Here is a 14,683-nt window from a genome sequence, read left to right on the forward strand (position 1 = left end):
GCAGGTGATGAGCGGTTCGTATTGCCGTTGCTAAGCAACCAACCTACCCTCCGGGTACCACAAGAGAGACTCCCAATTGGCGGCTGAGACCAAAACACAGTCGCAGATGCCAACTTTTCCTTGCTGTGCCGTTTTCTCAAAGCGCCACTAGAGAGCACCAAAGTCCTTTAGCTTAGCTGGTTGGGTTAGTGTGGGGCGCTTGGGAAGAAGAAATTTGGGCAGAATTTTGTTCAGACATCATCTCTTCTTCATATGCTCCTTGCAAAAACAGACACCTACAGTTGGTCTTTAAATAATCCCGAAATCATGTAAACCTTCTGTTTTTAAGTCTTATCTTCTGGGGCCGGAACTGGGGTGGAGGGGGTGGAATAGGAGATCGTTTTAGGAACGGCTGATAAATGTGCTTTGTAGCATATCCATATGCCCGTTTCAGATTTTGAATTAAAATAAGACTGTGCCCGTTAAGTTCATATTTCGGAAGAGGAGAAAGAATCCTAGCATTTAGCTCAGGAGGGAGATTCCCAACAATCTAAGAAGATTGGAGTTACGGAGAATAAGAGGCTTAAAAAAGGCTTGCCTCGATATACAAGCTAGGTCAAATTTGCCAACCTGACGCCCTCCATATGTTTTGTTTTTTATTGAATTTGTAGTCCGCCCTTCATCCGCACATCTCAGGGCTGTGGACTACAACTCCCATCAGCCCCAGCCATATTGATTTGCAGGGAGGAAACTTAAAATCGTTCACAATGGTCCAAGGCAACGGGCCATTTCAGATGAGGACTTTGGGCAGAGGGTGCAATATGCATTAGAAAAGGGATTCAAAAAACCAAACTGCCCAAGATCCTGATGCCATTTTACAAATCTATGGCGAGACCGCATTTGGAATACCATGCACATCACAGTTCTGGTCACCTTGCCTCAAAAAAGGATATCCCAGAGTTGGAAAAGGTTCAGAAAAGGGCCACTGAAAGAATCAAGCAGGTGGAGGGGCGACCCTATGAGGAATGGTTGAAGCATTTGGGACCTTTTAGTTTAGAGAAAAGGCGAGCAAGGGGCAAGACGATAAGCGGAGATGTAAAAGAAGCCAGATAGGTGTGGTATACTGATGATGATGATGATGATGAAATAATAATAATAATAATAATAATAATAATAATAATAATTTATTATTTATAAACCACCCATCTGGCTGGGTTTCCCCAGCCACTCTGGGCAGCTTCCAACACAATATTAAAATACAGTAACGCATCAAACATTAAAAGCTTCCCTAAACAGGGCTGCCTTCAGCTGTCTTCTAAAAGTCTGGTAGTTGTTGTTCTCTTTGACATCTGGTGGGACGGCGTTCCACAGGGCGGGTGCCACTAACAAGAAGGCCCTCTGCCTGGTTTTCTGTAATTTGGCTTCTCGCAGTGAGGGAACCGCCAGAAGGCCCTCGGCGCTGGACCTCAGTGTCCGGGCAGAACGTTGGGGGTGGAGACGCTCCTTCAGATATACTGGACCGAGACCGTTTAGGGCTTTAAAGGTCAGCACCAACACTTTGAACTGTGTCAGAAACGTACTGGGAGCCAATGTAGGTCTTTCAAGACCGGTGTTATGTGGTTTCGGCGGCCACTCCCAGTCACCAGTCTAGCTGCCACATTCTGGATTAGTTGTAGTTTCCGGGTCACCTTCAAAGGTAGCCGCATGTAGAGCGCATGGCAGTAGTCCAAGCGGGAGATAAGTAGAGCATGCACCACTCTGGCGAGACAGTCTGCAGGCAGCTAGGGTCTCAACCTGCGTACCAGATGGAGCTGGTAAACAGCTGCCCTCGACACAGAATTGACCTGCGCCTCCATGGACAGCTGTGAGTCCAAAATGACTCCCAGGCTGCGCACCTGGTCCTTCAGGGGCACAGTTACCGCATTCAGGACCAGGGAGTCCTCACACCTGCCCGCCCCCTGTCCCCCGAAAACATGATGATGATGATGCTGATGACTTGGAAAAAGAGGATAGAGGAAAGTTTCTCTCCCTCTTTCATAACACTAGAATGTGTGGACATTCAATGATGCTGAACACTGGAAAATTTAGGACAGATGAAACTTTCCCCAGGCAGCACCTAGTTAGACTGCGGAACTCCCTCCCACAAGAATCAGTGAGGGCCCAGCAGCTTCAAAAGGGAGTTAGACAACTTGAGCGCTGGCCATGAACCTGGGCGGCTTTGAAAGAGGGTTAGGCGGAGAAGGACTATATGACTGCAGCCCTTGCCAGGGAGATGGCTGTGGGGCAGGCGATGGGGGGCAGAGGGCGGGTGAGGTGCCGCACCCGTCCTCCTGTTCACGTTTCGATATTGTCTCATCCTAAGCAGCCTTGAAATAAAATGGCACAGCTGCGGTTCGGAGGCCCTTCCTCGGTTCCCTCTCCCCTTTCCTGTCCAAATCCATCCGCCTCCCCTAAGCCCGGCCTGCATCCCGTTGCCGTGGCAACGCGGTCCAGATGAAAACCCTCCAGTCTCCTTGAGGAGAAGGCTGCTGGAATGTGAAGGAAGGTGAGAAAAGGAGAGACAGAGATGGAGGGAGGGAGGGAGAGAGAAGAGGCTTTCTGGGGCGCTTCACCAGGAAGGCCTAATCCACGCCACATCTTCCTGTGGGTTTTGGCAACAGAGCCCAACTCTGCTTCTGGGGTGCCATTAAAAAGGTCCCACCCAGTCTGTTTTGGTACTTGAGGCCGGAAACCTAAATTCTACCCCTCACTAACACAAAACACAAATATAACATGGGTCTATCCACACTCTGTCTAAAGCAGTATCGTACCACTTTAAACAGTCATGGCTTCTTTTCCCCGCCCCCCCACAAAGAATCCTGGGAACTATAGATTGTTAAGGGTGTTTGCAAGGAGATTAGACGCGGGTGGCGCTGTGGGTTAAACCCATAGAGCCTAGGGCTTGCCGATCAGAAGGTCGGCGGTTCGAATCCCCATGACGGGGTGAGCTCCCGTTGCTCGGTCCCTGCTCCTGCTAACCTAGCAGTTCAAAAGCACGTCAAAGTGCAAGTAGATTAATAGGTACCGCTCTTGTGGGAAGGTAAACGGCGTTTCCGTGCACTGCTCTGGCTTGCCAGAAGCGGCTTCGTCATGCTGGCCACATGACCCGGAAGCTGTACGCCGGCTCCCTCGGCCAGTAAAGCAAGATGAGTGCCGCAACCCCAGAATCAGCCATGACTGGACCAAATGGTATGGGGTCCCTTTACCCTTTACCTAGATATTTTGGCTATTTAAGGAGCATCATTGTTTGTTTGCAGAGAGATTAGATGAGAAGTCTGCAATCTTTTGGGGAAGAGGGTTTTGATGTGCAAGACCCCCCCAATCGGCTGTAATTGTGCAACCTAAATTTGTGGTTTGATCCCATAGGGGATTGAATCCCACCAGAAAAATAGCGAGAGAGCCTGGAATGGCCCCAAGGTTTATTCAATATCCGCTGTTACACAGACAGGGAATGTGAAGTTAGGACAAGGGAACATGAGAAGTCTCGAAGGGTGCTACCGCTGCATTAATGGATTTCAAAGCTACTCAGGGTGAGACGAGGTCAAAAAAATTAACCATTATTTGCATCTATTTTTAAAGGGGGGGGCATTGTGGGAATCATGTGACTGAAAGGAGTTGCTCCAGAATCTGGAGATGGGCTGTGACTATTTAGTATCGGGAACGGGAGGGTGCACTCCATATATGCTCAGAGACCCTCTCTTAACGTTCCGTGACATGTTCAAGGGTTTGGCAGGTGGCAGGTGAAGGGATCGACTTACCAGGTGGGCGAAAGCACCTTGATTTTAATTTTAAGGAAGAAAACTATGCATGCAGTTTGCAGAGTTCAGCCCAGCAGGAGCCGCGTGCAAATTATAGCATAGAAGAGAAGAAGAGTTTGGATTTGATATCCCGCTTTATCACTACCCTAAGGAGTCTCAAAGCGGCTAACATTCCCTTCCTCCCCCACAACAAACACTCTGTGAGGTGAGTGGGGCTGAGAGACTTCAGAGAAGCGTGACTGGCCCAAGGTCACCCAGCAGCTGCATGTGGAGGAGCAGGGAATCGAACCCGGTTCACCAGATTACAGAGCCCTCCGCTCTTAACCACTACACCACACTGGCTCTCATAGACCCTGGGGTGGTGGCGTCTGACCTCCTTGGCTGCCTTCTCCCAATTAACCTCTGTTTCCAGGGGCCTCTCCCTGTGATCTCCCTGGCAACCCTATGGGGCAGAAGTGGGAAGAAGCTGGATGGCTTTCGTTGGGCAAGTGAATGGAGAATACAGCTATCACTCAACGGCTATTAATCCAGAATGCGGCAGCTAGACTGGTGACTAGGAGCGGCCGCCGAGACCACATAACACCGGTCTTGAAAGACCTACATTGGCTCCCAGTACGTTTCCGAGTGTTGGTGCTGACCTTGAAAGCCCTAAACGGCCTCGGTCCTGTATACCTGAAGGAGCGTCTCCACCCCCATCGTTCTGCCCGGACACTGAGGTCCAGCGCCGAGGGCCTTCTGGCGGTTCCCTCACTGCGAGAAGCCAAGTTACAGGGAACCAGGCAGAGGGCCTTCTCGGTGGTGGCACCCACCCTGTGGAACGCCCTCCCATCAGATGTCAAAGAGATAAACAACTACCTGACATTTAGAAGACATCTGAAGGCAGCCCTCTTTAGGGAAGCTTTTAATGTGTGACATTGTAATGTATTTTTAATCTTTCTTGGAAGCCGCCCAGAGTGGCTGGGGAAAACCCAGCCAGATGGGCGGGTACAAATAATACATTATTATTATTATTATTATTATTATTATTATTATTATTATTCAGCATCTTAAAAAGCAGAGACATCACCTTGCCAACAAAGGTCCATATAGTTAAAGCTATGGTTTTCCCAGTAATAATAATATTGTGTTGGAAGCTGCCCAGAGTGGCTGGGGAGGCCCAGCCAGATGGGTGGGGTATAAATAATAAATTATTATTATTATTATTATTATTATTATTATTATTATTATTATATCAAAACCCAAGGTTGCTATGTATCACCCACAATGTCAGGGACTGTATTCCTCTGAACACCCGCAGAAGAGCCCGCAGGATGAGGCCAATGGCCCACTTCGTCCGGCATCCTGGGAATCAGGTGTGGGGACAGTGTTGCTGCTTCACTCATGGAATCGTAGAAATGTAGAGTTGGAAGGGACCCCGAGGGTCATCTAGTCCAACCCCCCAGCCATCCCTGAGGGGGCTCAAACCACCAACCCTTCTGGTTAACAGCCAGGTACGCTGTCCCTGTCAAACTAGCAAAAATGTATAGGGTGAGTAGTAAAATCTGTTGGAAATGCACAGAAAAGGACGGAGGTTTTTTCCACATTTGGTGGGCATGTGAAAAAATGGAAAAAAAAATTGGGAACTGATGAGTTTTTTAAAAATGCTTAATTATACTTTCCCCAAAAAGCCGGAAGCTTTTTTTGCTAGGCTTGATGGGGGGAGGATATTAATAAAGTCGACCAAAGATTATTCATGTATGCCACGACTGCTGCGAGAATTTTGATAGCCCCAAAATGGAAAACCCAGGAATTACCAACCGTGAAGGAGTGGCAGACGAAGATGGTTGAATATGCGGAATTAACTGACCTACAGGACCCGCAACCAGGAGGAAACAAAGTTCCGAAAAGAATGGAGTAAATTTATGGACTATATAAGTGAGAACTGTAGAAATCTGAAGACGTTAGCAGGGTTGAAATAAATCTTATACCATGGACTAGATATTACAGTGGTACCTCAGGTTAAGTACTTAATTCGTTCCAGAGGTCCGTACTTAACCTGAAACTGTTCTTAACCTGAAGCACCACTTTAGCTAATGGGGCCTCCTGCTGCTGCCGCGCCGCCGGAGCACGATTTCTGTTCTCATCCTGAAGCAAAGTTTTTAACCTGAAGCACTATTTCTGGGTTAGCGGAGTCTGTAACCTGAAGCGTATGTAACCTGAAGCGTATGTAACCCGAGGTACCACTGTACTAAGGAACTGTGGATTAGAGACTAGAATAAGGACAACTGATGAAGGGAGAGAGGGAAGTCAAGACTCCGCAGAGCGGGAAGAAAAATAAATGTAAAAGGATATGAATTATCAGTGTATTTTGTGTATATGAAATGAAAACCTAATAAAAAGCATATTAAGAAAACACAAAACCAGCCAAGTACACTGTCCCATTGCAACAGAGAGTACCAGTTGCTGGAAAGCACAAGAGAGGAGTGGTACCCGGCAGACATCTGTTTGGCCATGTGAGAACAGGACTAGATGGGCTCTTGGCCGGATCCAGCAGGACTCTGTTGATGTTCTTCTGCTACTGCCTCCTCCTGTTCTGGCTAGAGCGAGTTCCCCGCCTCACCCCCTCGCACGTACCGTCCTCTCCGGGGACACCTTAGTGAATAATTCAGGGGCTCCGGCTGGTTTCTGACTACAGCATCTTCTCCCTTGATGGGGCTTGTCATGTCCTATTCTGTCTCCGAGCCTCTTCTGACGGAGGCCTGGTGCGACCTCGTTCCCCCGCCCGGCGAGAAAAGCGGGAGGGGGCGCCCCTTCGTCTGTGGAAGGACTTACCGGCCCCTGGACCCGTGTGGCACCGACAACAAGCTTGCGGGAGCACGTTGACGGCACCGAGAACATCTGGAGTCCAAGTCACCGGCTTACAGCAGAGGGGACCGGACTGGTGGCAAAATGCAAAAAGGCCGGACCACAATTTCATCCTTGGATACAGTCCAAAAGTGGGTGGGAAGCTACAAATATTGACATTTAATCTATGAATCCATTAACTTGCCAAAGTAAAACAGCGTACTAAAATGTGACCCCCAGGTTTGTTTGTGCTTTAAGGCTATACAGTGGTACCTCTGGTTATGTACTTAATTCATTCCGGAGGTCCGTTCTTAACCTGAAACTGTTCTTAACCTGAAGCACCACTTTAGCTAATGGGGCCTCCTGCTGCCGCCGCGCCGCCGCTGTGCGAGTTCTGTTCTCATCCTGAAGCAAAGTTCTTAACCTGAGGTACTATTTCTGGGTTAGCGGAGTCTGTAACCTGAAGCGTATGTAACCTGAAGCGTATGGAACCCGAGGTACCACTGTATATCAGGCTTCCCCAGACTCGGCCCTCCAGCTCTTTTGGGACTACAACTCCCATCTTCCCTATCTAACAGGACCAGTGGTCAGGGATGATGGGAACTGTAGTCCCAAAACAGATGGAGGGCTGAGTTTGGGGATGCCTGCTATACAGTGGTACCTCGGGTTAAGAACTTAATTCGTTCTGGAGGTCCATTCTTAACCTGAAACTGTTCTTAACCTCAAGCACCACTTTAGCTAATGGGGCCTCCCTCTGCCGCCACGCCGCCGCCACGCGATTTCTGTTCTCATCCTGAAGTTCTTAACCCGAGGTACTATTTCTGGGTTAGCGGAGTCTGCAAACTGAAATGTATGTAACCTGAAGCGTATGTAACCCAAGCTACCACTGTATATTCTTCTGCTGTCTGGGAGATATATCGTACAAAAAGTACGTTCACCCTTGGCTACCAGTAGCCACATCAAGAACCAGTGTGACGTGGTGGTTCGGACAAGGGCCGGCTCTGAAACCCCATCGGCTCTGTGGGTGACTGTGGGTCTGTGTCTCTCAGAATAACCTTCTCCACAGGGCTGTTGTGTGGATAAAGCTGGAGATTCAAGGGGAGGAAAATAACATCACCCTGAGCTCTTTGGTTTTTCTCCCATCGAGGTTACGATCTTTTTTGCTTATATTCCATATAATATATGCCACCTTCGCCACATAAAGCAGTTGGTCCCTGACCTTTCTCGCCCCGACCTGGCCACAGTGATCCATGCGACGGTCACCTCCAGGCTTGACTACTGTAATTCGCTCTACGTGGGGCTGCCCTTGAAGCTGACCCAGAAACTCCAGCGGGTGCAGAATGCTGCAGCGAGGCTCCTCACAGGGTCTCTGCCATGGGAGCATATTCACCCAGTGCTTTTCCAGCTGCACTGGCTCCTGGTGGAGTACAGGGTCAGATTTAAGGCGCTGGTCTTGACCTTTAAAGCCCTTCACGGCCTAGGACCCTCGTACCTATGGGACCGCCTCTCCTGGTATGCCCCACAGAGGACCTTAAGGTCCATAAATAGCAACACCCTAGTGGTCCCAGGCCCTAAGGAAGTCAGATTAGCCTCAACCAGAGCCAGGGCCTTTTCAACACTGGCCCCGGCCTGGTGGAACGCTCTGTCTCATGAGACCAGGGCCCTGCAGGATCTGATTTCTTTCCGCAGGACCTGTAAGACAGAGTTGTTCTGCCTGGCCTTTGGCTTGGAGCCAATTTGATTCCCTCCCCCTCTTTTTCCTTTCTCCTCCTGTGATGAGGCTACATTTAAATATTTTAATGTTTCAGTATTTTAATGTTGTATTTTAATTTTGTTTTTAAGTTGTATTCATTCAACTTGTTTTTATTATTGCTTGTTAGCTGCCCTGAGCCCGGCCTTGGCTGGGGAGGGCGGGGTATAAATAAAAATTATTATTATTATATTGTAAATGCAATTGATACGAAAGATAAAATATTAAGGCCAATGGAACCTCGATTGGTAGAGGCTGTGTACTTCTGATTTCTGGGGGTAGGCAACAAGGTTGCGAAGCCTGGGAGGGATGCACTCTACGTGGGGCTACCTTTGAAGGTGACCCGGAAACTACAACTAATCCAGAATGCGTCAGCCAGACTGGTGACTGGGAGCGGCCGCAGAGACCACATAACACCGGTCTTGAAAGACCTACATTGGCTCCCAGTACGTTTCCGAGCACAATTCAAAGTGTTGGTGCTGACCTTTAAAGCCCTAAACGGCCTTGGTCCAGTATACCTGAAGGAGCGTCTCCACCCCCATCGTTCTACCCGGACACTGAGGTCCAGCGCCGAGGGCCTTCTGGCTGTTCCCTCACTGCGAGAAGCCAAGTTACAGGGAACCAGGCAGAGGGCCTTCTCGGTAGTGGCGCCTTCCCTGTGGAACACCCTCCCACCAGATGTCAAAGAGAACAACAACTACCAGGCTTTTAGAAGACATCTGAAGGCAGCCCTGTTTCGGGAAGCTTTTAATGTTTGATGTATTATAATATTTTAATATTCTTTTGGAAGCCGCCCAGAGTGGCCGGGGAAGCCCAGCCAGATGGGCGGGGTATAAATAATAAATTATTATTATTATTATTATTATTATGGGCAAGCAGAACCGGCGAGGTCCTTACAAGGAGATCTTCTGTCTGTGTGCAACATTACAAATCCTGTAGTTGTCATCAACTAACACAAGTTGTCACAAGAACACAGCTGGAGGATGCACTCTTGCCAGACACATGTTGTGGCTTCAGGTGAGACAAGTGGGATGTAACGAATGGGGGTGCGATGGTGGGGTGCGGAGTTGGGGGGTGATGGGTGGCACAGCTGACAGGCACCCTAACACAGGCATAGGCAAACTCCGGCCCTCCAGATGTTTGGGACTACAATTCCCATCATCCGTAGCTAACAGGACCAGTGGTCAGGGATAATAATACAGTGGAACCTCGGTTTACAGACGTTTTATGTTACATACGCTTCAGGTTACAGACTCCGCTAACCCAGAAATAGTGCTTCAGGTTAAGAACTTTGCTTCAGGATGAGAACAGAAATTGTGCTCCGGCGGCACAGCAGCGGCGGGAGGCCCCATTAGCTAAAGTGGTGCTTCAGGTTAAGAACAGTTTCAGGTTAAGAACGGACCTCCGGAATGGATTAAGTTCTTAACCCGAGGTACCACTGTAGATAGATATAGGTACAGTGGTACCTTGGGTTACATACGCTTCAGGTTACAGACTCCGCTAACCCAGAAATAGTACCTCGGGTTGAGAAATTTGCTTCAGGATGAGAACAGAAATTGTTCTCCGGTGGTGCGGCGGCAGCAGGAGGCCCCATTAGCTAAAGTGGTGCTTCAGGTTAAGAACAGTTTCAGGTTAAGAGCAGACCTCCGGAACTAATTACCGTATTTTTTGCTGTATAAGACTCACTTTTTCCCACCTAAAAAGTAAGGGGAAATGTGTATGCGTCTTATGGAGCGAATGCAGGCTGCGCAGCTATCCCAGAAGCCAGAACAGCAAGAGGGATTGCTGCTTTCACTGCGCAGTGATCCCTCTTGCTGTTCTGGCTTCTGGGATTCAGAATATTTTTTTTCTTGTTTTCCTCCTCGAAAAACTAGGTGCGTCTTATGGTCTGGTGCGTCTTATAGAGCGAAAAATACGGTACTTAACCGAGGCACCACTGTTATAATAAACCTTTATTGTCACTACACCACCTGTGTGCAGTGAAATTATCATATTTTTCGCCCTATAGGACGCACTTTTTCCCCTCCAAAAATGAAGGGGAAATGTGTGTGCGTCCTATGGGGCGAATGCAGGCTTCGCGCACCTCTCCGCAAGCAGCGGGAGCGCTCCCGCTGCTTGCGGAGAGTTGCCTGCATGCTGAAGCCTGCGCTCGCTGAGCTCAGCGCGTCCAGGCTTCGCGGACCTCTCCGCAAGCAGCGGGAGCCAGCGCTGGGCTCCCACGGCTTGCAGAGAGCTGCCTGTTTGGGGGCTGGGGTTGGGGGAAGCTCGGGCTTCCCCCGCCCCAGCCCCGCGCCTGGGGGGGAAATAATTTTTTCCCCTTTATTTCCCCCCCAAAAAACTAGGTGCGCCTTATGGGACGGTGTGTCCTACAGGGCAAAAAATACGGTAAATGATGGGAGCTGTATTCCCGAAACATCTGGAGGGCCGGAGTTTGCCTATGCCTGCCCTAACAGGTAGAGCTGGCCTCCAAGCATGGCATTAAGTCATAAAAACAGAATTGTAGAGTTGGAAGGGACCCCCCCAGGTCATCTAGTCCAACCCCTTGCAATGCAGGAATTTCAGCTAAAGCATCCCTGACAGATGGCCCTGCCAAGCAGCTCTTACCGTCAGAAAGTTCTTCCTGATGTGTGTATGCAGAGGATACCTGGCATGCAACCCACACTTTGCAAATACACCTGTACAGGTAGGTGGATGTAAGCATGAGAGGGGATGAACAGTGTGCAGGTTTTGATTCTGAAGTTGCAAATTCCCCCTGCCTACATATATGCAACCATGTTATATATTTTTTCTCCCGATCCAGTACCTTTTAAGCTAGAATTAAAACAGGCCGCGTTCAATAAACGGGGAGTTTGCTTGTAGAACGATTCCTTCTGCCAGCAGCGAACGGGGAGACAGAGGTAGCAGGAACAGTGGCGACACAATTATATCCTATACTATATATCCATCTGACAGCCAATTTCCTGAAAAACCATCGTTTTGATAGGCATGCATTTTTAAAAAAAGTTATTTAAATTGGAATATTACCAGCCGGGAAACAAACACACATTAAAGGTTGAAGGAAAAATCTGTTCATTTGGATTTGACATTCAAATTGACACCCCAAAATATTTTTTGAGATTTTGATTCTGTTTTGAGATTTCCAAGCATGACAATTAAGATTTAAAATTTGGGTTATTTTTACACCCAGCAGTGGTTTATTGCGTCATTTGCCAACCCCCATTTTATCTGTCAGGACTAATCAATTGCACACACCCCTCAAATCCTCTACAGAATGGACTTCTAATATGAATTAATGCAAAATAAAAGTTCTAAGTGGAGGTATTTAACCAGGGTCCAAATTAGGAATGAAATATAACACGATGCAACCCTGGAATCTTTGTCCAGAATGAGATAAGGCTGAAATTAATTTCTGCAAGGTTTTGATCACTCGTCAAATTTCCCAATGTCACCATTCGGATGTGGATGTCAGCATTTGATATTTGGACGGGAGAATGAAAAGGTTGACATCAGACTCCGGCCAATGTTTGGACTTAATCTTAAGCATCGATTCAGTCCGATTGTAATTCAGCTGTCCAGTTTGGGCTGCTCCTTGTCAGATGCTGTCAAACACGGACTGCCGCAACATTAAACGTGGAAATCTCTGGGTACCAGGAACCCAGTTTGAATGCAAAATAGCCAGCAAGGAATTGCGCAGCCAGAAAACATTCGGAGAATATTCACCGTTAAGACTCATAGAGGAGAAACACTGCCATTGTTTGAGAACTTAGTCCTGGTTTCCGTGAAGAAATACGTAATACTAAGCCCTAGTATACGTAATACTAGGACGCGGTGGCGCTATGGGTTAAACCACAGAGCCTAGGGCTTGCTGATCAGAAGGTCAGCGGTTCGAATCCCCGTGACGGGGTCACATGACCCGAAAGCTGTACGCTGTCTCCCTCGGCCAATAAAGCGAGATGAGCGCCACAACCCCAGAGTCGGCCACGACTGGACCTAGTGGTCAGGGGTGCCTTTACCTTTACCTTTAAGCCCCGCAGGTGATTCTGTGTGGGTAATGACTTTGAGGGAAATTGGGTGTGTGTGATGCGCGTTACCAGGTACAATACCGATTTGGGGAAATCAATTAAATTAAGGCGACTTCGATGGGCCTAGCTCTCTCCTGGGTGATTAGAGCGTGAATCAAGTTACTTGGTTAAATCAGAATACATTTTGCATACTCAACAGAACCATTAGCTATTTCTTGCTTTCTTTTATGATATGCTCCTTTTGTTTCTACGGGTGACTCTGCAGACAAGTTGTTTGGGTCTGAAAAAGCAGGGTCAAAATCTCTTCGATAACTATGATCCACAGCAGTTCTGACGAAATTGGAGTTTCTTTGTCCTTAGCTGATGCACCCACGCGTTGCCGCAGGTGCTGTCTTGGGAGAGAGTAGAAATGTCTGCCTTTCTTTGTTTTGAAGGAGCACTTAGATGACCAAGTCCTTCTTTTATGAATACTTACATGGGTGGCGCTGTGGGTTAAACCACGGAGCCTAGGACTTGCCAAGGTTGGCGGTTCGAATCCCCACGACGGGGTGAGCTCCCGTTGCTCGGTCCCAGCTCCTGCCAACCTAGCAGTTCAAAAGCACGTCAAAGTGCAAGTAGATAAATAGGTACCAATGGGAAGGTAAACGGCATTTCCGTGCGCTGCTCTGGTTCGCCAGAAGCGGCTTAGTCATGCTGGCCACATGACCCGGAAGCTGTACGCCGGCTCCCTCGGCCAATAAAGCGAGATGAGCGCCACAACCCCAGAGTCGGCCACGACTGGACCTAATGGTCAGGGGTCCCTTTACCCTTTACCTTGTATATGGGTAATCAGGGGCATGTGTCCCCCCCCCACACACATTGAAACAAATTGATTAACTGGTTGGCTAAATATTGAAATCCTAAAGAATATCACCAGTTCCCTGCTAGACAGAGACCGCTTTGTTCATTATATACTCAGTAGGCCACTGAGTTCTGCAGGAGACTTTGAAGTCCCCAAAATACCAGAAGGCCCTAAAATACCACTCCGCTTATGCCCACTTCCACTGCTCCTGTGCCTACGAAGCATGGGTCTGAGCGGTTTGCCCAGGAAAACCCACTCTATAGTGCCGAATCAGAGCAAAAGTCAGTCTGCTGAAAACCCAGCTAACGTTTGCTCCAATTCTGCTGCAAAGATCCAGTTTTCCAGCGGGACAAGTGGAAGTTGGGATGAGCCCTAACTCAGAACGGGGCCTTCTGCGCAGTGGCCCCGATTTTGCGAAACAGCATCCCTGTTGGCATACAGCAGCCACCTCCTTTCTGCGGGGAAATTGAAAACATTTTCCGTCTTTGTTTCGACAAGCTTTTCCAGTGTGACGGAAAGGTCTCTTTTGCCTTTGGGTGTTCATTTTGTTATGTTTTTTTTTTTAAAGGCCTATGTTTACTTGTTGTTTTGTTCTGCTCTTAAAACTATTTTTAGTTGCTTCCATGGTGTGAAATCACCTTGAAAGCTACGTGAGAGGCAGTTCGCAAACGAATAAAATACCGGTAATAAATATCCCATAAAGATCTGTTGGGTTTGGTGAAGCGGGAAGGGGCGTGGAGAGAGAGCGTCCATCTTTTCCCAAGCGGTGAGAGGCTGCACACGCATGCATAGAATTGTCGAGTTGTAAGGGACCCTCAACGGTCATCTAGTCCAACCCCCTGCAATGTAGGAATTACACTATGTCTCTCAAGCGCATTTAAAGCACATCTCTCCCCACACACCATAGGAATTCTGGGCATTGTAGCTTGTTTGGGGTTGCTGAGACCAAACAATCGTGCCCATAATTCTTTGAGGGAAAGGCGGTGCTAGGAATGTGTGTTCGTGGCCCAAGTGTCAAACTATGACCTTGGTAACTGTGGTTCAAATATGCCACCCAAGCCATGAAGCTCACAGGGCAAGACTTGGGGCCAGTCACAGCCTCTGGCCTACCTCACAGGTTTGTTGTGAGTTGAAAAATGAGGCGGGGGGGGGGAGGATGGTGTACTGAGCTCCATAGAGAAACAGCGAGCTGCAAATTCTATAAATAAAAGTTATTTACTCCAGTCCCCCGGAAGGCACTCCCTGCCTGCTCTTCATCCATGGTTTCGGTCTACTGCAATGCACTCTACGTGGGGCTGCCTTTGAAGGTGACCCAGAAACTACAACTAATCCAGAATGCGGCAGCTAGACTGGTGACTGGGAGCAGCCGCCAGGACCATGTAACACCAGTCCTGAAAGACCTACATTGGCTCCTAGTACGTTTCCGAGCACAATTCAAAGTGTTGGTGCTGACCTTGAAAGCCCTGAACGG

At 48.5% G+C, this 14,683-nt stretch overlaps 1 long non-coding RNA gene across 1 annotated transcript in view; it reads left to right on the forward strand.

Annotated features, from left to right (window-relative positions):
• Nucleotides 1-14,683, forward strand: part of LOC308484612 — a 190,423-nt gene that overhangs the window by 162,530 nt on the left and 13,210 nt on the right. The window lies entirely within an intron of this gene.

The sequence above is a fragment of the Podarcis pityusensis genome, assembly GCF_964106645.2.
Source record: "Podarcis pityusensis genome assembly, chromosome: 8".
In the NCBI taxonomy this organism is placed as follows: domain Eukaryota; kingdom Metazoa; phylum Chordata; class Lepidosauria; order Squamata; family Lacertidae; genus Podarcis; species Podarcis pityusensis.